Here is a 23,523-nt window from a genome sequence, read left to right as displayed (position 1 = left end):
AAATAAAATTATTTTTTTTTTTTTTTTTTTTTTTTATGTATACATTATTTTTACAGAGTTATAATTTTTTTTTGTTTGATCCTCCATATATATTTTGTCTAAATAAATAAATAAAATCACTGAAGGACAGTATAAAATCACTGTGGTGCATGACCTCAAGTGTGTTTTGCTTTTATAAAACTGCAGAAAAAGCAATATGATAAAATACAGAAATGTTCAATGTATTATTTATTTATTCATATTATTTGAATTAAATGTATTGAACAAAGTTCTTAATTAACAGTGACCAGAATAAACAAAAGCAAGTAATATAGTTCATTAGCCTAACTGTAGACTGTTTATGGTTGCAGTGATCATATACATTTATCAGCATTTAATTTATCAGCAGTTAACATGGCTTGTCTGATCAGAATTTAGAGCTAGAACTATCCAATCTATCATTTCACTGTTTGGTTTATGAGCTACATGCACAGTCCCATCTTGAAAATATCAGTCCATCATTCTCCTACATAAAGCCATCTCTGAACCCTAAGGTCCACGCATTTCCTCAGTTCAAAGTGTGAGGCTTCTCTGTTATCTTGGTCTCTCTGATGATTTCTTCATGTTGTCGGCATGTGTGAGCCTATTTTACAGCTTTTTTTGTTGTCTGTTTTGCAAGAAAGTGGTCTGTCAGCTGTGCAGGAGTCCGGAGGGTGAAGATACACTGGTATCTGTAACGTGTGATGGTGTTTGTGTGGATTCCTAATTTTACCAGCTGCTTTACACCCTGACACTTCATCCATCTGTGAGTTAGCTGTGATAACCTACTGGCCACTTAAGAGACCTTTAGTTTATTTACAGCACTGTTATAAATATACATTTGAAATATCAGGCCATAATACAGATTCTGTCATCATTTACTCACCCTCATGTTGTTCCAAACCTTTTTTCCCATAAACTATTATGCATATAACAACAACAGTTTATAGTTACCAGTAGCTGTCAAGCTCCAAAACTACAAAAAGGATGATAAAAGCATCATAAAAGAGGTCCAAACAAAGGTTTTCTGAAGCCATACAATAAAGTGCTTGAAGGATGGTGACATTGTGAAGGCCAATCCGTACGTTTGCATCCCTCTGGTTCCCTTTACAAAAAGCCAATAGGACTTTTCCATTGGCTTTTGAATTACTGCAGAAAATAAGCTCTGTAACCAACAAAAGTTTATAAATCTTCCACATTTTGATCATCAATGTAATCTTCACAAATGAACACACCTTTTATCAATTTTAACGCCTAAATAAAAATTGCCAGAAGTAAATAGTGAAAGTTATCCTAGGAACAAATTACACCACTGTCGAATAAATTCAATGCTACCACCACTAAGCTTCTGACAAATCTTTTAATCTTTATTTAAAATCTACACGCTGGAAAGTTTTAGTTGGAATAGTTTGCAAGAGCACAAGTACAAACTAGTAGAGTAGTTTAGTTTCCCTGTTCTGCATGATGATGTTTAATATCCCAGATAATCTCAGTAGTCCCATTTAGCCACTTATTAGCTATGGCCTATTTCAAGACACAAAAATGCTTAAAGGGGTCATATGATGCTTTTTTAAAGATCATTATTTTGTGTATTTGGTGTAACAGAATATGTTGACATGCTTTAATGTTCAAAAAACACATTATTTTTTAAATACTGTACATTATTGTAGGTCCTCTATGCCCCGCCTCTCTCAAACGCTTCGTTTTCTACAAAGTCCCTCCTTCTGACAAGCGCAGTCTGCTCTGATTGGCCAACTGACCCAGTCTCTCTCTCTCTCTCTCTCTCTCTCTCTCTCTCTCTCTCTCTCTCTCTCTCTCTCTCTCTCTCACACACACAAACACGCGCACGCGCACACACACACACACGCACACTGCGCAAAACGCCGCATTTGCACAGTCAATAGCAAATACTTAAACTAATATCAAAACATACTTATAGTCGCTGATTCAGAAGCGCCAGATTGTCATAGCAAAGTTGGAATTGCCTCCTCTCCTAGGTTCACGAAACGGTCGTCCATAAAATGCATTGCTGTTCTGTTGTAAGTAATCTTAAAGTATCTATTCACAAACAGCTTGTAACACTCCAAAGAGAAAGGAAAACTTGAAATCGCATCATATGATCCCTTTAATAAAAATTTTGAGTGTGGAATTACTGATGTATTTTACATCGCTGTGAAAATATCTTGAGCTTATGGTAAGCACGGACCTTATTAACCAATAACCAATTAAAAAACCTATTAATGATAACTAATTTCCAGCTTTTAGGATTCACTGCTTCAGCACTCTATTGTTTTGAGTAGGCTATAGAATAGACCAAAACTATACATTGTTATACACAAAATAATAGCAGAATTTTAATTTTTATGCAAACTTCCCTTTTTATGAATGTTTCTAATCTTTGAGACACTGTTCTAAAGATCCCAATGTGGGGAGTCATATATTTAAGATACACCAGGAATTGCGAGATGATGACAGGGACACACATGATCCTTATCCAGCACAGCGTAGTAAGAGGATTCCACAGCGAGTGCGGCGCAGCCTGGCCGAGGGCCAGCACGGCGTTCAGGGAGAGGCCACGAGCGGGAGTGGACATGTGTGTCGGGGAAACGGAGCGGGCTGATTGCTAAAGATTACCACATGGCTTCTCCTTGCTCAACACATCCAGCTCGTCTTCCAGTCTGTTGGAAAGGAGTCTGTGGCCTGGCAGGGATTCAGCGCTCCTCTTTGGATCTCCCTGCTCATCCTATGGAACGCAATGAGACTGTTCTGTCTGCCCACTCCATTCCTAGCAAGTCTGGTCAGGAGCTGGGAGGCCGTCTGATAAATAACAACTCCCTTGCATCGACTTCTCCGTTTCCAATAACTCCAGAAACAGAAGACTACCCTGGTGAACCACCGGTGGCCTCTGTACCATTCAGACTCGGTTTCTGCATCCAATTAGCTCTGACAACAAACACTTGGAATAGTGTGCTATTGTTTGAGCCTGTGACAGTGAGAGGGTAAACTGTGACTCAGAGGCTGTGAAGATGATACAATAACTGTAATAATGATCCAGGCAGCCGCTGTGAAGAGGTTCCCATAATGGAGAACTGGATAGCTTGTCAGCAGCCCTTCAGGAATTAATTAACTAGCACATCAAAGCTAACCCTCAGAGGCCACAGTGTACTTTGATTTAACGCTGGCTGTTGACTTGATAGTAAGCTGCACATAATGCCTATCCTGACACTCACAGGTTTATATTCTTTCCTCTCTTATTGAGAAGGATCTTAAGTAAAACTTCTACTAACTCAGTGGTTCACAAACTTTTCAGGATAAGTACCACCTTTGATCAAATCAAAAAAATTAAAGTCAGTGCTGGGATTTGTAAAGAATTTATCGATTCCTGTTCTGGGTTTTTTATTCATCTTAACAATTCCGTTTCCTTAACAGCTTCATCAGTGATTCTTTTAGTAGTTTTAAGGAGTATTTGGAAAAAAAAGAAATGTAATTCCTTTGACAAATGGTGAGATCATTTCAGTAATAAATTGAAAAACACCATTTTATTAAGTTGTCACAGACTTTTTAGAGACGGCAAATTATGCGATCGCAAAACAATCAGGAAAAAAGGCATTGCATGCAAATTTTTAAGTCATAACATGTAAATATATATAGGCCTAGTCGCCAGTGGCGACCTCAGCAAAAACGTCACTCGCAAATTAATATTTTTGGTCGCAAATGCGACTGTTTTAGTCGCAGTCTGGAGCCCTGTGTTTCTGATTCACTATTAAGAACAGAATCATTAGAATCATCCTTTCGAGAATTAAACTACATTGATCACATGTAACATATATCACATATATAACGTATAATTGTACTTCTTTAGTGCAAGAATATAAATGTGGTGCATGGACTTTGATTGCTCTTGAATAAATCTGTATATAGATCATACACTAGAAATAACACTGAAAAATATTTAAATAAGCCAAATTGGGAAAAAAAATATGTAAAAGTAAGAATGAAATACAGTAAAAATAAATAATAATAAAGGACTATTATTGAGTCGTGGGAAACTCCTATGCAGTTTGAGAACCACTGAACTCATTCTGACCGTTATCTACATATAATTCCCAGCACCACAGCTTGTTTTCATGTTCTATGGATATTCCAACATACTCAGCTGTAACTACACCTCATCTAAAATTCAAATACAGACTTGTAATTTTGGTCAAGTATGATGTTTATTCATGGTCAGCTAATAAAATAAATTTAGGTCCGTCCCCCGCATACTGTCTGCTGTTTTGCATGAATCACAGGTGGACGCGTGGTTTGGGAATGTTAGCCGTTCACTGTGTATAGAGTCACAGCTATGGCAAGTCAAATATAACTTAATGTAAACAGTATACATTTCAACTGTTCATTTTCCAGCTGTTCTTTAAAAGGTGGCCCAAAGGAAATGAAAGGGTGCGCGTATGAGAGCCAAAAAATGTGAAGGAGAACAAAGTAGAAGGTTTACAGCTTAACAGGCCTCAGAGGAAGGTGAACAGTATTCTTGCCCATGTACTTTCTTTACCGCACACATGAGCATGCATTACACGACAACTTTTTCCAAATCCACTGGGATCTGGAATTCATATAAAATGCATTGCTGCATTATTAAAAATAACACATATGGTAAGTATCCAGCATATGTAAAAGATCAACTCCTCACTTGAAAATGAAAACTTGCTATTTCGTCTAAGCGACTAGGACTCTTTGTAATAGGCCTTATTTCCTTTAAGCTTGGCAACAGTTGCTGATGACTAATGAGGTCAATCAATCAAACTCTGGCCTTTCTCTGATTTGCCATATGCTATTTAATGGCTTAGTAAAGTCTTTTATATATATATAAGAGTGTGTGTGTGGTTTCATGGGTTTCTTTGATGACATCGGTACAGACTTAACAATGCCCTGATAGTTGCATGAGAGAACGAGGGAGAAAAAAAAACTGTGAAGGACCCCATCCACACTCATAAACCGGATGTGATGTGATCCTAATTAACCCCAGACACTTGTGAGAGAATGAGGTGGATGTCTGGAGGGGTGTCCGACACCAGCTAAAATGCAGGGATTGTCCCGTGTCCTACGGGCCAAAGCCAAGGAGATGGGTTTCAAAGAACAGCCTTTGAGAGGGCAAAAGAATGTAAGCTGCTACCACTTCTCACACCTCTGTTTTCTCACCACACTGCCCTCATCTTCAATTCAGAATGACACTAGAAACACGACAAACAAACTTGAAACACAGCTGTCTTTCACAGCACTTTTAACGGCCATTAAAGTCTCATCAATTTGAGACACAAATGTACTTCAGGCACTTTTGTCTGACCGAGATATAAAGTAAAGTCTAGTTCTAGTTCAGCTCTTTGAGATTCTAAAGAGTTATGCCTTTTTCACTTGACAAATTTGCTGAGGATGTACAAAAAAATTATTGCATTCGTATTCTCAAGAATATGACAAAGCTTAGGAAAATGTCAAACAAGGCAAATGTAAAAAAAAAAATCTTTATAGAAATTTCCTTGATGTTTTTGTATCCTAACAGTAGAGGTATTTTCTAAAACTTTTTCCTTGAATGTCATCGCTTTGTCTTGTCCTTGGCTGGTGCATGTGTAATGTCATTCAAGGACCCCCTTTATGAGCGTTTGTTAAAATCTCCCGCGGAATTCCAAGGCTGAACAGCCCAATATAGGCAGCAGGACAAGAGGGAAATGTGTGAAAATGTGCAGAGCAGCAAGGAAAGGAAGATGAAAGTGACACGGTCGACCCATGCTTCAGAAGCTGATGACCATAGCCCAAACCAGACTGAATAATCTGAATGCACCATCATTTTTTCTTTTTGAATCCTTTCACTCGCTCTGCCTCTGACTGCTGGCGCTTCTCATTCTACACAATGGCAAATTCACTAAGACCTTTTATTCTTATGCTAATGTTCTCAACTGGGCATCACATTAAATTTAACACATGCACACACTTTTCTTTTTTTCAGGAAAACAAGGCATGCTCTTGGCCGCACTTTTTTGCCAATCCTTTAAACTTTGGATAATACCTTAAATTCTTTGTAATACTTTTGTATATAGTTACTGGCAGCTAGTTACTTGAGCTTGTGTGTCAACAGAAAAACCAAATAATCTTCTTTGAGAACTTACTTGAACAAACTATGGCGTTTAGAGACAGACAATATTTTAAGGGAGCCGAGAACTATTTTTTTATTCAGAAATAGTTACATTTTTTTAAACCAGAAGTGAATCATTTTAATAACGTTTGGTTCACCAACACTGTTTGTTTTTCGATGCAGAAATGAACTGCATTATTGCATTAACTATTTTCAGCAATCTGCCGCCGAATGACTAGATGATTTGAGATCTGGATATAAGAAATCAAGCAGTCCTAATTATATTAAATACACTAGCTACAACTAAATGCAATGTCTATAACTACACGTTGGCACTTACTAACTACTCAGTCAGATTGAAGTTTCCTCAGTTAGCCTTAAATACAACATAACAGTACAACAATAACAGTTGGTTTACTTCGAGTCCAACACGACAAAAGTTTGGTTCAGAAAGTGAATCCGATTGAATCAGTAACCGATCGATTCATAAGCTCATTTGTGCGAGAATCAAACCTCACTTGTCGCGTTGTTTGTTTTTGAATCAGTAAAACAACCGACTTGAGTTATACGTTAAGGATCCAGACTATGATTTAGATTCACTTAAAAAGAACCGGTTCATAGGAGTCGTTGGCAATCAGACTCCAGTTGGCTGCATGTTTAAGATTCAGTGAAGGTGTCGCCGCTAAATAGAATTGTAGAAAACTAAACGAATCTTTAAGAACCGGAACCGTTCAGAAGAATCTGAATCAGACACGGAATCGCTAAATTCCTTGCGATTCCAATTTCCCATCCCTACCTGGGACACTTGACAAAAGTTTGCGATTGCTCAAGTCAATAAATATATAGTGAAAAGTAAACTGCCAAATCCTCTTCTCGTCAGCATGGCTATACTGTAGCTTATGACACATAGGCTACAGCATGTTGATGTCGAGACATTTAAAACAATTGAGAGATAAAATGAAATGTAAACTCTGTTCTCATGAAATCTGCATGCACACTGTGTTTGCTAACTTAAGAGTAAATCATAACGAAATACATATTTACCTGTTTTGATGCTGTAAAGTTCGTCAGTTGCTCAGTTGTCCAGCGTGCATCCGAAAAACAATGTAACTGTACTTACAACAAAAATGCTAAACGTGCCTTGGATTCTGTCACGAAACTCCATCAGCGAATTATTTTGCTTTGCAAAAGCAAATGTTTAAGGGAAAACTACATCATTCGCGGACGACGAAGCGCTACAGTTGCATCTCGCAAACTTTGACGATCCATCACACACGCGACTTCAAAAGACTAGTTACTCGAGCATTAGAAAGTAATTTTTGAAGTCTATCTCAACACGGCAGAAATGTACCCCAAGCAAGTTTGTTGAATCGTAAGATGTGATGTGCGGTGGGAGATCTGTTGGCGTGATTTGTTTTCAATCCGATCTGCCCTCCTCTCCACTTCTCCCCCCAGTTCTTTGAGTTTTGGGGCCACTCTCTTCACCAGATGGGCCGGGTTACATCAATCCAAAGGTAGTTGAAGCTTAAGAGTTTGCTTTCAAGTTTCAGTGGAGATTTGCCAAACTTTTGCATAAGAATATTTTAAATGTTTTCGAGTGACTCAATGAGCAGTTTAAGGTTTGTTGAAATAACGTTTCTTTCTTTCTTTCTTTTTTCTTTTTTTAATAGGCAACTTTATATTCATATAGCCTACCTCTTGTGTTATTAACTCATAGTTTACACTGTTAAAATATTATCCCAACATTTTTCCTATCCATTTCACTTTTCCACTCTTTTTCCACTCAAAATGCCCTAATCATTTTTTATTAAAATGGTCTAAACGTGAAATGAACTGTATTGTGACAGATTTTTTTTTATTAAAATAAAAAAAATAAAGCAGCAATTGAATTTTTCAGACTGTTTGTGTCTATGTGTGTGTTTATTGCAATTTATTGGAATTAATTTATCTGGATAAATTATAGGGATATATCTTCGCTCAAGTAAATAAATGAATGAATAAACTAAAATCGTAATGCTTTCTTGTTTGTGGTTGATGCACGCCAGCTGGTTTCCAACCACTATAAAACCCATCAGTCTGTTTTTTTCAGTAATAATGTATTTTGCCAAACGATTAACACAATACAACGACACCTAGTGGAAAAGTGGAGACGGTTTGTTTGTTGGATTGGTTCAATTGTTGTTTTTCCTAGATCACCAAATATTTACAAATGTATAAAATTACTCGAAATTGAATAAATAGATGGAAAAATAGCCTACTTGCAACTAATTAAAGATGATTCAGCCACTACACTTTCAAAAATAATTCAAAATCATCTATACGGATTACAAACGATTAATTTTTAACCTCCTGCCAATTGGGTTAAACTCTCACTGATTAGATAATGCTCAAAAGACATTGTATAGAACGTAAAGGAATAATAATAATTAAAAATATATATATTTTTACACTTAGGCCTGTCATGAGTTATTTTTTTTTCCATATATGTTTTTCAAGAAGTACACTACATAGGCTACTACTAAAAGACATTGAATAAGACATTTGGTTGGAGGCTATGCTGAGTAGACAGACGGAAAATATATATATTTTTAAAGTTGATTCCTTAACTAATGTAAAATGAGCCCTTTTACATCAAACAGGTCTCTTGAATATATATAGTTTCCATGATATGCCTTGTAAAACTTATCAAGACTTATCAAAAGGCCTTTTGAAATGCATGCAGGCTGGCTTTTGAAAAGTTTCACCCTTAAAATGTCTGTTCCTGACTCACATAGCCCCAAACATTTTGCTTTCTATACTATGGAGAACCAAACCTGCAGAAATTAAAAACGAATAAATATATAGATAAATAAATAAATAAAATGACAGGAAAATAAATAAAGGAATAAATGACTTGATAAAAACAAATATAGTTCATTTGTAATAAAATTTAACCCTGAATTATTTTTTTTATTACTTTTTCCTTTATGTATTATATTATTTTATGTATTTGTTTTTGCATTTATTTTAATTTATTTATGTATGTATTTATTATTTTTTATTCCCACGTGTATTTATTTCCAGATTTATTTATTTATTCATTCATTTATTTTTACTTTTCCGTGTGCAGCATGGAAATGAGGGAGGCGGTCCTTGCGGAGCTCCGGTGAATCATTGGTTGAGAGCTCCGCAAGGATCGCCTCCCTCATTTGCACACGGAAAAGTAAGAAGAAATAAATGAATAAATAAATCTGGAAATAAATACATGTGGGAATAAATAAATATACAAAATAAATAAACGCATGAATAAATACATTTAAAATAAATAAATAAATATAAAAAATAAATGATAAGATAAGTAAATAAAACTTAAAAAGAATAAAAATACATGTAAAAATAAATACAGAACATAATACATATAGGAAAAAGGTCATAAAAATAAATTCAGGATTAAATTTTATTACAAATGAACTATATTTGTTTTTATCAAGTAATTTATTTCTTTATTTTCCTGTTATTTATTTATTTATTATTTCTGCATGTTTGGTCCTCCATACTAAACATGACTGTTGTGTCAATTAGGCATGCATCAATTGTCTTAAGCAAAAGGCAAAGACATTGTTTGTGCATGTTGTACATTTATTTCTGAACTTTTTAATGAATGTTAATATAAAATATATGGTAGAGATACTCCATCTGGATGCGTGCAGTAGATTCACATGTACATTTATTTCTGAACTTTTGAATGAATGTTAATATAAAATATAAGGTAGAGATACTCCATCTGGATGCGTGCAGTAGATTCACATCTGTAGGAGTACATTCACCTTTTCGCAGATTGCTCCAATGTATCTACAGTAGATGTGTCTGTGGTAAAGGCAACAAAATGGAGATATCGCCATCTAGTGGTACACACTCTAGCTCAAATTCAGTCTCCACATGCTCTTACATAAAAAAAAAAAAAGATGACCCCCTCCTCTCCTTTTTTTTCAAACTTGTTTATTGGTTAGCTGCATATTTAACTCAGTGTGATGTTAGTATGGAACGTCTGTCAACGTTACTATTACACGTTTCACAAGATAATCACGTCGATTCATCTCCTTGTCGCTGGGAGGCGCCAAATATGAACAACAGTGCTACTGGCCCCGGTTTTATTTACCTCTAGGTTTACATTCAAAACTAAACTCTTAAAATACCACAAAACAAATATGTAAATGCCCTAGTTTTTTGCCATTTTAATTTTGTTGTTTTATTTTAAAACATGTTGTTGCAATTCGTTTTCGGAAGATCCAGTTTTATATTTGAAGGTTGAAACCCCATGTGTGCCACATGAAAAGGTAGGCCTATGTGTGCTACTACGTTTCACAAAAGTTTCAATATATCTTATATATAATTGTTTTAAATATATGGAAAAATTTGAGTCACAAACTGGAATAATCGAAAATATCGAATATTGTTTGTGTTCTCATTCTGTGTTTTGGCTGAATTGACTGTTTAGGTATTTTGTATTTGACAACAATTATTGTCAAACCAAGAACACTGTGATCAGAACTCATGTTTGCCATTTTGGTTGGGCCTAACAGACACTATTTACTTTCCCTTGTCTTTTCAAAGAGTGTCATGTAAATATTTAAAAACCTTAGACTCTGATTCACATAACAAATGCTTTTTTGAACTATACACATTTAGTATTTTTAACTATTTGTTTTAGGAGTGCTCTTTTGTTTGTATCAATTTAGATTTATTTTAGAAATTGGCATTGTTTTCTTTTTAATGTGAATAAATAAGTGGTTGAATGCATGTTGAGGTTGGTCATGCTGGTGGATTATTGAGATGGAGGCCCATCATGTCTAGACTTTCTTTGAACCCCAAATTAATACCCATAATTTTACAGCCCTATCGATGTTATCACAAAGCAAGTCTAACATTTTCATGCTAAAGTTTGCATGAAACTAACGGAAAGGCCATTCAGGAGGTGGTGATTGGGCTGGTTTGTCATGGGAAGGTTTATTTTGTTTTGACCAGTGTTGCCACTTCAAAGAACAGGAAAATCAGAGGGTTACTGTGCCCTCCACTGACTCATGCCCATGGTTTAAATTGTGGCTTCCCCATTTATTTTAGGCAAATTAGACGTCGCCATCTTTATGAATGTCAAAAGATGGTTCAATAGTTCTTTTTAAAGGGATAGCTTACCCAAAAATTTAAATTGTCTCATCATTTACTCACCCTCCTGTCATTACAAACCTTTATGACTTATTTTCTTCTGTGGAACACAAAAGAAGATATTTTGACAAATGTCTCAGTGGTTTGTTTTTGCCCATACAATGAAAGTCAGTAGTGTCTAGTGTTGTTTTGGACCCCACTGGCCTTTTTGTTGTTATTTAATTTATGTTAGTATGTATTTTTTATGTTGCTTATAAGGAGGAACATTGTTTTTTTATTTTTACTGTGTACTGTAAAAGTTGTATATGGCTGAAATGACAATAAAAGTCACTTTGACTTGACTTCATTATATGTACAAAACCAGTTAAACAGGTTTGGATCAATATGAGGGTGAGTAAATGGTGAAAGTGTTAATTTTTGAGTGAACTGTCCCTTCAAAGCTCATTTTGCTGACACTAATTGTGATCTCCAACCTACAGTAGTTAGAGACAGAAAACAAGCATTCATTCTATTTCTGTTTATTTGTTAATTTATTAAATCTGTTCTGATTGTATTTTATTTCTATGTCATTCTTAAGCTGATTTTCATTCTGTGTGTGGAGAGTCAAGAAATCATTGCACGGTGTACTATGTATGGTTGTGTGTGACAAATACAATTTTAATTAGATTTTTTTTTTTGAATAGTTAAAAGTTGCAGTGAAACGGAAATAGTGACAGATCTGTATTATGACGCACATCAGAGTTTAATGGATTTTTCTTTCTTTTGCTGAGCACAGAAGAAGATATTTTGACAAATGTGGGTAACCAAAAGTTGCTGGCATCTATTGACTTCCATAGCATGGAAAAAAAAAATCAATGGCTACCAGCAACTGACTGATTACCCACATTCTTTAAAACATCTTCTTTTGTGTTCAGCAGAAGAAAGAAATTCATACATGTTTGGAGCAACGTGAGTAAATAAAGAAAGATTTTTCATTTTTGGGTGAACTATCCCTTTAATGTCTTCTGTGGTACACAAAAGAAGATATTTAGAAAAATGTGTCAGTGGTTAGATTTGTCCCTATACAAAGGAAAGTCAGAGGGGTCCATTGTTGTTATGGGCCCCATTTGGCCATTTTTTTATTTTTTTTATTTTATGTTGCTTCTACGGAGGACCAGTGTTCCGTTTTATTAAATGGCAAGCCTTGGTTCTATGCATTGATCGTTGATTCAGTTTTGATATTTGAGAGGCAAATGAACATGAGCTTGTAGGGACGAAGTTTAAGCAAGACTAAATGATTGGAGAAGTCTGGCCAGAGAGAAGTCTTTCACTGTAAGATCCAGTTATGACATTTTGATTAGACAAAGTGACAAAAAAAAAAAAAAGGAACGTATTCACAGATTAATTGTTCACAGTGAGATCTTGCTGATTTTAAGCACAATATCTGATGTCTATACATTGTTTTTCTGACAGTGCACTGATGCGAATCTTGTCTGAGGGCCAAAATGAGTGTGGGGCTGTACATGGCTGTTGTCTGACCCTAGATGTTATCTAGTGCTAAATATGTTTGTACCAGGCAGGCAACACTCATCTGTGACTCATAAACGTCTCTTTCCTCCATGTCGTGCTAGCAGTGCCTGTGCCAGAGCACGCGACCTGACCATAATATCCTCTCTGCTAATGACAAACTTACGCTTCCAGAGAGAAAAAAAATTAAAGACCTCTGAAGTGGGACGGTGACCTGGAAAAATGCCTCCGGTTTTCCCGTAATGTGTGGTTTGGCCTGCTTTTTAGTTTAATGATAGATATGTTGTATCACTAGTTTGAGGACCTGAGCGAAGAGAGTGCCACAGTTTGGGAAGCCGAAAATGAAAAGCTCTTGATTTGGCCACTAGAGGGCAAGAGTGAACTTTTGATTGCAGTTTTATTTATGTACTGCTTGCCACATATTTAAAGGGTTGGTTCACCCAAAAATGAAAATTCTGTCATTAATCACTCTCACTCATGTCGTTCCAAACCTGTCTGCTTGCCACATATTTAAAGGGTTGGTTCACCCAAAAATGAAAATTCTGTCATTAATTACTCGCACTCATGTCGTTCCAAACCTGTAAGACTTTCATTCATCCTCGGAACACAAATTAAGATATTTTTGATGAAATCCGAGAGCTTTCTGACCCTGCATAAACAACAACGCAACTGAAACGTTTTATGGCCCAGAAAGGTAGTAAGGACATTGATAAAATAGTCCATATGACATTAGTGGTTCAACTGTAATGTTATGAAGCAACGAGAATACTTTTTGTGTGCAAAGAAAACAAAAATAACAACTTTATTCAACAATTTCTTCTTTAACTTTTTTAGTAATTTCTTTAAACTTAACTACTTGCTTTCTGGCTGATTCTGATTTTGTAAGGTTGTTTTTGTATGCGCAATACAAAATCATATTTTTTGCATACTTACTGTATGCTAGGATAGATGAGGTGCTGTTCTGCTATATTAGATTACTAAATTGTTCCAAATTGCCTATAATCTCTAAATGCATTATGTTCAAAGGCTTTGAATCATAATAAAGTCATCAGGGGAGTGGAACTGTGTTAATGCTTACTCTTAATATTGTCTTTTTGTTTGTGATTTTTACCTTTATTTGATGGGACAGTAAAGTGAGGACATGGAAGTGGTGGCAGAGAGAGGAGGAATGGTATTGGAATATGATGCAGACCAAATTCAAACACAATTCTTATGCATGATATAAGCATGTGCTGAATTTGAATCTGATTTCTTACGGAAAAGGTCTCAAACACCATAAGAGGGCGTTCACACTGGAATCATCCTTGCATTCAAAAGCAGCTACACAGAATAGAACACAGGAGTCTTGAGGTGTATTTAACAAAAAAAAAACATAAATGTGAAGCTTAATATAAAAAAAAAAGCACTTCTGTTAAGACTTGTTCATATCAATTTTACAGTCATTTTAGATGTTATGTTGCAATGGTAACACAGGTCAAATTGGATATGACTTTACACAAAAAGCATAAAAACTGTGCTTCTTTGTGTGAGATGTTAAAAATCAAGTGAAATGTTTCACAGCTGTCAAACATCTCTAACCAAATAAATCACAAGACTGCATCCTATGTGAATTGCCATTGAGTATGTGCCTTTGCAAATTATGCTAAGACTGCGATTAGTTTACCGCATGTGATCTTATATATTTCCCAGAAGGCACTTGGATATTTATGGTTGTATGTGTTTGTGTACACGCATTCACACATATTGAATGTATCGTGTGACCTTGTTTTAGCGCTGACACCGAGAAGAATCACCCGGCAACTTTGCCACAATATTTTAGAAAATCCAGTGAGCAAACAAATTGCATGGTGACCCTCTTTCACCTCTCCATTTTCGAGCCTGACAGGTGTGTAACTTATAGCATGGTCTCCTCCACCCTTCTGATTTCATGCCCCGGACCCCCTCTACCCCCACCTTCTAGTATGTGAGAACCGCTGTTGTGGGAGGAGTTCACCTCTGACCCCCATTTCTCCTTGAACTCCACACTTGTTGTGTGTTAAATTGTGCCATGTCCCTTGTGCTGGTGTATCCTACTCTATTTTACAAGAAGGAGAGAAAGGCCAAGCCCTTATTTTTTAGCACAAACAGCTTTTTCGTGTGACATTCCAATGATACTGTGGTTGTTAACAGGTGGTTTGAACAGCTGTGTGTCCTAAAAGATAGCACAGAAATAGCCTTTGGTATGATCTATTCAAGGAAATGTCCTGTTGTTTTATCACTGAAATCTGGTTATAATCAAGTTCTTTAACCAAATTCACTAATTAATAATGGACTTTCCAGAAGATGTTTACACTTTTGACTTGTCTGAACATGTCTGAAATATAGTCACATACACAATTTTAAAAGTATAGCCAATATTACAATTCTGTAGTAGTTGGCAGAATAAACTAAACTAAAATGAATGAATTAATGAATAAATATTTTGCTAAAGAATACATTTAACAGTGTTACTAAATTGTTTTTTTAAATGGACATAAACTTAAAATTTATTATTAAAATATTTTACTCAAAGAAATGACATTGGAATAAATATGCCCTCTCTCTATATATATTGTGATTGATAAAAATCTGATTTCTGAAAAAAAAAAAGTATTTTGTGATAAATAAATAAAAACTCATAGTACCTACAGTATATATCATCCCTAGTCAGGGAAAAATAAAACATTTACCGGGTTTTTTCAGAGGTTGACCCTCACAAATGCCTCTATTCTTGATTTGAAATGCTTGACGTAATGAAGATTTACTGCAGATATTTTTTTCCATGTCTTCAGTCACCTCTTTTCTTGGCATCTGATATCTAGCTGTAACTGTACATTGTTTCTGTGTTGCATTGTCTAAAGTCAGATGAATTGTGATGCTCATGGTTCACTTCTCAGTGTTGGTGGTACTGTCAAAACGTGAACTGACAGGAATGTGTCTGATGTGTTGATAAATGCTGAAGCTTCGTGCGTCACTCTCTGGGCATAGTGCTTTGAATGCTATCTTCTCTCTTTCAGCCCCAAAAACCAGGGAGAGTTGTAAGGGCCCTCAGGTGAGGCCACATGTTGATATGAGTTTGGTTTGAGATATGCATCTTGCGCGCATTAAAAGAGGAAACCCTCTTGCCGGCCAGTTGCTTGGGTGAGGCTCTCCAATGCTGTTTCACTGCAAACCCTTGACGACATGTTCATGCTTCTGCATTATGCCTCCCAGAAAAGGATGTGCCTGATAATAATAGAGAGTGTAGCTGGGCTGTTTAAGGAACTGAGAACAGCTACACTTTTCTAGCTGTATTGTCAATATTCAGAGCGTTTTTGTACAGTTTTAGTAGAAGCTTCTTTAATGTTCAAGATCTTTGTTTTGCATATGACGAATTGAGATCACTTAACAAAGTCCCCCAAGCTAAGGTTAAGCTACAATGGTGTGTGGATCACATTTGGGATCATGTAAGCTTCATCAGAGTTACTTGATTCCTCCTGGGAGTGCCGCAGGAAGAGGAGGTCAGAGGTTGTTAGGTTGCCCTGTTGTGCTTTTGTAACCCTTCCATTGCTTCACTGTTAGAGGAATGAATTAACTCTTCACTACTTGCCTTTGCACACATGCTTTGTGGCTTCTTTGATGTCCTTTTGCCGAAGGGTAAGGGCAATTGTTCTTTTGGCAGGTAGGCTTGATGAAATTTCAGAGCTCTTGAAATCAAGACTGATTTTGGGCATTTGAGAATTTAGAATGGAGGGGAAAATGAATGTAAAATGTTTCTTGATATATATAGTTTTTTCTTTTTTAAATGAGCACTTCAACAAATGTTGATGGTTGTCCCATCAGCAAGCATATAACTTCTCATGTTACCTCTGTGGTTTTGTGGGCATTTGATGGACAAACGAAATGAAAAAAAAAAAGATTTGCATGTTTACTGGATTAAAAAAGATTATTTACTCAGCTTTTGCATTTCTTTTGGAGTCAAGGTGCACGATGTGAAAACAACCAGCTGATAACATCTTGGTTCTGACTGTTTGCTTTTGACGTTATCTTACTATTTCCATGCCGATCTGCCCACTCACTGAGATTCTCAGGGATGCCGTTTTGCTGCATTTTCTCACAGTCCAGCAACTCTGTGTACAACATCCTACCTACTCCATTCTCTTTCAAGATCTTTTCTCATATCATACCTGTTTTCCGTAATCAGCATTCCTTTTCCCAACACGTCATTTCAACTATCTTCAGAGTAGGCTGGTGTGTGACTTCTCTAACCGAATTGGCATATCACCAATAGATATCACGTGTAACACTCCTTTTGCATTTATGTTAATATGTAGGGAATTGTTCTCTATAGATTGGGAGTGATACAGTAGTAATATATTGCACATTCTTACTGCTTTCACACCAAACAAACAAACCAATGAGTTACAGTACATTGTTGAGAAACATTGCCAAATAACCCTTCTTCTCTGCCAGTAGTTAAGTGCTGAATTTGCCTTTTATAAGCAACGAACATAAGTTCTGTACTACCTGTGGAATGCATCAAGAATGCAGGATCCTTAGCCGCTTGGATCAGATAGAAGAAAGTGTCTCTGGCTTACAATGTTGCTTGTGGCTCCAACAAGCCATGATCCTCTGCTATCTGAATAACTTCCACTGCACGGTACAGTGCTCACAGGGCTATAGATCACTGAGCAACTTGGTCTCTGGATGCTTTGTGGTGAACTCAACCTGCAATGCACACTTGCTGTTTTTTTTTTTTTTTATAGAGGCCAGGTAGTGAATACGTGGACATTTCAGAAATTCTCTCTGTTGTCAAATTCCTAAAAAGTGGCATTTTCACTAAGCTTTCAAATTTAAATTCAAATTTATGGTCAGTCCATTTGAAATGACAGTTTGTTTTATTTGTTTCATGTGATATCAGTAGTGATGCACAATATATCAATAACATATTGTTTACAAGCTGATATTTAAGGTTTATTTGTATTGTTGGAATGTATACATTTCCCCTTTTGTCATTCAGGTTACATTTGTTAATCTTAAATTGCAAATCTTAAACTAATATCCTTTTTCATAATGTTCTTTATAATGTCGTGATGCCTAATTTCAGTTGTAGCATTTAAAACAGGGGTGTCCAAACTCGGACCATGAGGGCCGGTGTCCTGCAGAGTTTAGCTCCAACCCTAATTAAACACACCTGGACCAGCTAATCAAGCTCTTACTAGGCATAGAAACTTTCAGTCAGGTGTGTTGAGGCAAGTTGGAGCTAAACTCTGCAGGACACCGGCCCGCCATGATATTGATTTTATTGATTGATTGATTTTTTTTAATATATTTTTTTAAAGTTAACAGACAAGTGCATAGTTAACAGGCCCATTCGCCACAAGGTAAAATTCCTCAATATAAAACCTTAAACAATTACATACAATAAAACATAAAAGAACAAATATATAATTTTCAAATTTTATATAAAAAAAAATTCTTTACCAAAAAATTAACCAGCATGGTTCAATTTTGAACTCTGATTCAGATCAATAAATCAAAGCAAGTGTGAATACAACCTAAAACAATACTTTAGTGCAATTTAGAAATTGAAATGTCATGCTACTCATAATGATCATATTCATAAGTCTCTGATACAGTGTGAACACTTTCTGTAGTCTTGTTCCTACAATCTACTAGAGGGCAGAGCCAAGAATTCTGGGTATTTCAGCATACCTGTCATAAACATGGGCTGTAAACTGGACAGTCCATCTGAGAATGTCCTGGGGCCTCTTGCTTGTCTTAAAGCCCACCACCAGCTGCAGTCATTCCTCTCATTGCTGCATGTCACTTAACACCTCAAACTACTGCCGTCCACCTGGGCCCATAGCAATGGCTGGCAGAAGCCTTGAATTACCTTCTTACTTTCAAACGTGGTGAAAGTTATAATGCCTTCATTTTCAAATGGCAGTGAGACATATTGTGTAGCTTGACCAAATACATTTGTTTTGTCTGCATGCTTGTATAACTGTATGTTTAAAAAAAAAAGTGATTAAAGTTGTTTTGGCGGCTAAGGTTGGTCAGTTTGCTGCCTCTATTATGAGCACTACCTACACAGCAAATCTTATTAAAACACTACCGGAGTCTAGACTGTCTCTATGAGCACAGCAGCCTAGGCAACACAAACTAACATCACCGGGACGGGACACTTACTCCATCTGCCCCCGTTTCAGAAGCACAGGCTTAATCCAGGAAACAAAACCCCCCTCTGAGGTCACATAACATCAGCCAGACAATGACCTGTGATCTGCTAGGGGGGAAAAGTAGACGCAAGAAACTTTAATCCAGGAGAGAAGGCTGTTTTTCCTATTTATATTTGTTTGTTCACTTAAGGGTTTTATGTTTTCCTGTGTTTATTTTTTTTTCCAAAGGCTTGGGCTTTGTGCAGTTGGGTGGTAAGTCAGATTTGTTGGGAAGGAAATGTTCCAGACAGTCAAAAGGATTAAATAAAAAACACAGTGAACACCATGTTTTCATATCAGAACACACAAGCAGATTACATATAGAACAATGTCAAATGGGCATAACAGCAGTTATCCCTATTATTGCCTTTTTTTGTTTGGTTTTGTTTCAGTATCTCCAGGTTTTTACAGCAAGACTGAATTTCCCTCCCTGTCGGGTGGCAAATTCAAATCTATGTGCGTAATATTTTTTTTACATTTATTTTACAAAGCATAGTACCTTACAATCCCAACAAGTCAACTACTGTTTAAACCTACACATTATTTATTTTTAAAGGGGCACCAAGAAAAATTATATATTTTTAATAAAACAGTTGCAGTGATGCATTTTCACTGCTTAGAAAAGTAAGCTTTAACATTCTTATAAGAGACATTCTGATAAGTGACCATCAGCTCATTTTCTGTTTGCAGTTGCTCGTGGAGGACAGGTAATATACCTAGCATCAACTTTTTAGGAGGACTTTTGACCAGAACATGGAGGCTGAAGATCAAGCTCATCCTTGAGAGCATCTTGACATATCCCAGTGGTAACTTCTTTTTCAAATTTATGATCTTTTTTTTTTTTTTTTGCTATACCCTCTTTAACTTTACTGTTAACTATTGTTGAATGTTTTCAGAAAAGCTGCATTACATACAGAATCCTTGCAGAATCCTAGCCAATAGCTTTTTGGCTACTTGTCAAGATAAACCAACAATCTCTGGTGTGCTAGTTTGTCTTTGTTTTTTGGGAAAAATGTGCATTGATGAATTGTGCACAATAGGACCAGAGAAATACATTAAAGGAATAGTTCACCTAAAAATGAAAATTTGCAGAAACTTTACTTGGGCCATCCAAGATGTTTCTTCATCGTAACAGATGTGGAGAAAAGAGAAAAGGCCTAAGTGACTAGAACATTCTTGAGTTTCTTCAGGATAACATGTTCTTTGCTCGTCTTGAAGTAATTTTCCTCCCCCTTCTATAAAAGAAATGTGCACTGGATGTGTGCTTATCCAACAAACAATAAACGTATCTACCCCATCAGATCAGCCACCCACGAGGTAGGAGTAATATCCTCGGTACAAATACTTATAGGATCTTGATTACATTATAACTTGGAAATATGAATGACCACATTTTATTCATTGCTTTGACATCCATTTGTTTTTGGACATACGCATTGTTGTCTTTTTTTTTTTTCTCTTCCAAAGACGACGACTTCTTCCTGAGCATCCGTATGGTATTTATTTACCAAAAGTAGCAAGAGAAACTGGAAAAGGTTGGGTGGTGCTTATATACTTATATACTAGTTCACAGAAATGCCTGCAGCAAAAGACTAACAATTTTAAGAATTTTTGTTTTACAATTCAACAGACAATTAGCCAGAATATCAGACTGCACTGGTAGTGTGCATTGATCCTACATAAAACAGCTACATTCAATCTGCCTGTTTGACTTAAGTGGATTCTAGAAATCTTTAGGAAATTGTGAATGAATGAATTGTGCCACAGTATCATGTTGGCAGTTGAGATTTCATTAACCAGATAGGTGTCATGTTTTACAGCCAACAATTATTTTAAGTTTTAAAACTTTAAAATTGTAATGGTAATTCTTAAAATTATCCGTATTTTTAACATGAATGAAACACTTGTAAATTAGATTAAGCTTTTCTTTATATATATACAAAATTTGCATAAACAATTAGTCTATCTTTCTTGGGTGCTGTCCTATTTAGCACATAAAAACATATTTATTTTGCTTGCACTGCAGTTCATACATCGGATATGTATTCTCTCTACCTCTCAACCTAAAAACCAATCTCTTAGATGTAATCATTCAGTTACATGGTGATGCCCTTATTTACTGTTTGTCAGGCTTAAATGTGCTTCCTATTAGCACATACTTTGAGGCTAACTCTTCTCCTTTAAGGAGGTGTCTGGTTACCTGAGGTAGACTACGGCTCAGTCTGCTTTGTTTTGGTTCAGCATGTGGGTGACACACTTACGGGATTCACACCCTGCTTTAGGCTGTGTAGGTGTTAAGTTGAGAAATGTGATTATGCGGTGATGACCTCTGGCAGCTGAGGTGGTGTGAGACAAATATTGTGGCACATGCTATTTTGGCTAAGCTTTTAGCAGTTGTAAATATTTACTTGCTTAAAAATGTTTGATTTGACATGTTTTCCATTAGGTAGCACAGTGCGGCATGGAGAATCTCAAATGATCTTCCACCATGACATCTAAATACAATGATATAATCCTCACCTCAGTGTAGTAAGTGTTGTGGCCTTGCAGTATCCATCTTTGGAGTCTGTATGGTGACGGAAGGATCCAGACTGAAGGATTTGACCTTATGAGCAGACCTGGATGACATCCATGTTATTGTACCAAATACCATCTGCCCTATTTGTTCTTGGCCCAGACTCCAAAAGTCCTCGGCTCTTGGTACATATCCAGCCCGACCCAGTATGTTATTTGAATCAAATTATGGTAGAGTCACAGAGAAATGGATCTGTTTCATAAAATATGTGTATTTGTATCTAGCTGTTATTAGGGAATGAAATTCATCATCATGGATGTTGCACTATGGATGAGGTGTTGGAAACGAAACATCACTTTTTGATTCAGGATACGGTAAGAGACTGTTATGTCTACTATGCTACATTTCTGTGTAATTCTACAGTTTGTTATAGAGTCATCAGGACTAAAGTATTTCTGCAACCGTGGCTGAGCTGTAAACAGGCTCCTCGTAACGTGTGCAGCGTTGAAAGGGTTGCGTTCAGGCACGAGAATGAATACTCGCCTAATGTTCGGCAATCAGAAAGTCATGCTCCCAAAATAAAAGAAAATGCTGTGCAAACACGCTGCTTGTCAAGGGCTCATTAAAGCCGAGAGGTGTTTAATGCAGCAGAGACATAGTAAATCACTCTATCCCCTGAAGCCCTGTTAGAAAGCAAGCCTTTTTTAGCCGTGTTTGCCCTCTTACGAGTTAATGTGCCACACCTCTAACCCACTGCTGTCAGACCTGCTGCCACATTACCTCTGAAAGCAGCTATTAGAACAGAAGGACACATTCAGCTCACTTTCCTTTCTCTCTTACAGACAAACAGTCTTCAAACATATATATACATACAGATTTATATTGTGGCATGAATTTTGATGGCATTATAACACGTTCCTGAACAAACAATGGAGACAGGTATGATCAGCTCTCCTCATCTAATCTGAATCAAATAAGATAAACAAACATGGAGAATGACTGCTTTCTTGTTCAAATTAAATGCTGCTCTAGGCGCCCCTCGAGGCCCCGCTGTCTGTTTTTGCGAGAGGTAAATGCCCCCCATTCAGCAGCCCAGTTAATGTTAATAGACGTTATTTAAACGACTGTTAAACAGCGGATTAAGTTGGATTTGGCTCAAGCAGGCTTGAGGGAGTGATGTTTTCCCTCTGTGTATGCTTACACACACACACACACACATATATATACATGCACACACTATTGAGAGCTTGGGGTGTCAAAAGTCAGGATGTGCTACATCAGGTCACCCAAACAAATATCGTGGAGGGAAAGGTGCCACGTGACATGCTTAGCATGTTCTGCTGCGTCATCCATTCCTGCATCCTGTTTATTAAACTGTTTGGCTTGAGATATAAGAGACAGTCAGTTGACGTTCCCCTCATGAAACCTGAAACACATACTGTTCTCAGACAGTTTCCTAATTATTGTAATCCAATTTTTAGGACTTTTTGTTTTTATTTCATTTTGTATCATTTTCTGATCAGAAATCAGATATTTTCCAGAATCTTTAGGTTTTGCCTGAAGAAAAAAAAACTAAAATAATTACATTCGAAACAAATGGTATTAGATACTAATATCCGAATGGTATGCAAACAAATTAGAACTTTTCTCAGAAGTGACTTCACATTTCTGAGAGATTTTTTTTTCAGCAATTAATTTGTAGGGAATATTTGAAGTCAGTTTTCCTCAAGTTCACACAAGTGCCCTAGCTAAGTAACCACATGTGTAGTACATTCATTAAGTTTGACAACCAGAACATGTCCAAATACTTTTTTTTATCTTAATTTTCAACAAAATACCGGGTTTCTGTTCTCCCTGGGTCTGTTTTTTGTATTGTGTGTGTATATATATAAACACACACACACACACACACACACACACACATATACTCACATACACACATAACATGTATATTAACATGTATCTATACATATCCATATTTTTTGAAGTTAGAAATACCG

General features: G+C 36.4%; 1 protein-coding gene across 1 annotated transcript in view; it reads right to left on the bottom strand.

The window, feature by feature from the left end:
• The window catches only part of LOC107661135 (zinc finger protein GLI2-like), an 83,645-nt gene extending 76,160 nt beyond the window's left edge, over positions 1–7,485 (bottom strand). The window contains exon 1 of the mRNA XM_016450599.1: positions 7,187–7,485. The gene's annotated coding sequence lies outside the window, so the exon portion shown is untranslated. The remainder of the gene's footprint in view (positions 1–7,186) is intronic.
• Positions 7,486–23,523: the final 16,038 nt, after the last annotated feature.

Source organism: Sinocyclocheilus anshuiensis, unplaced genomic scaffold (assembly GCF_001515605.1).
Source record: "Sinocyclocheilus anshuiensis isolate Anshui unplaced genomic scaffold, SAMN03320099.WGS_v1.1 scaffold2056, whole genome shotgun sequence".
Lineage (NCBI taxonomy): Eukaryota > Metazoa > Chordata > Actinopteri > Cypriniformes > Cyprinidae > Sinocyclocheilus > Sinocyclocheilus anshuiensis.
Note: the sequence above shows the minus strand (reverse complement) of the source record. Positions and strands in the feature narration are given on the sequence as shown.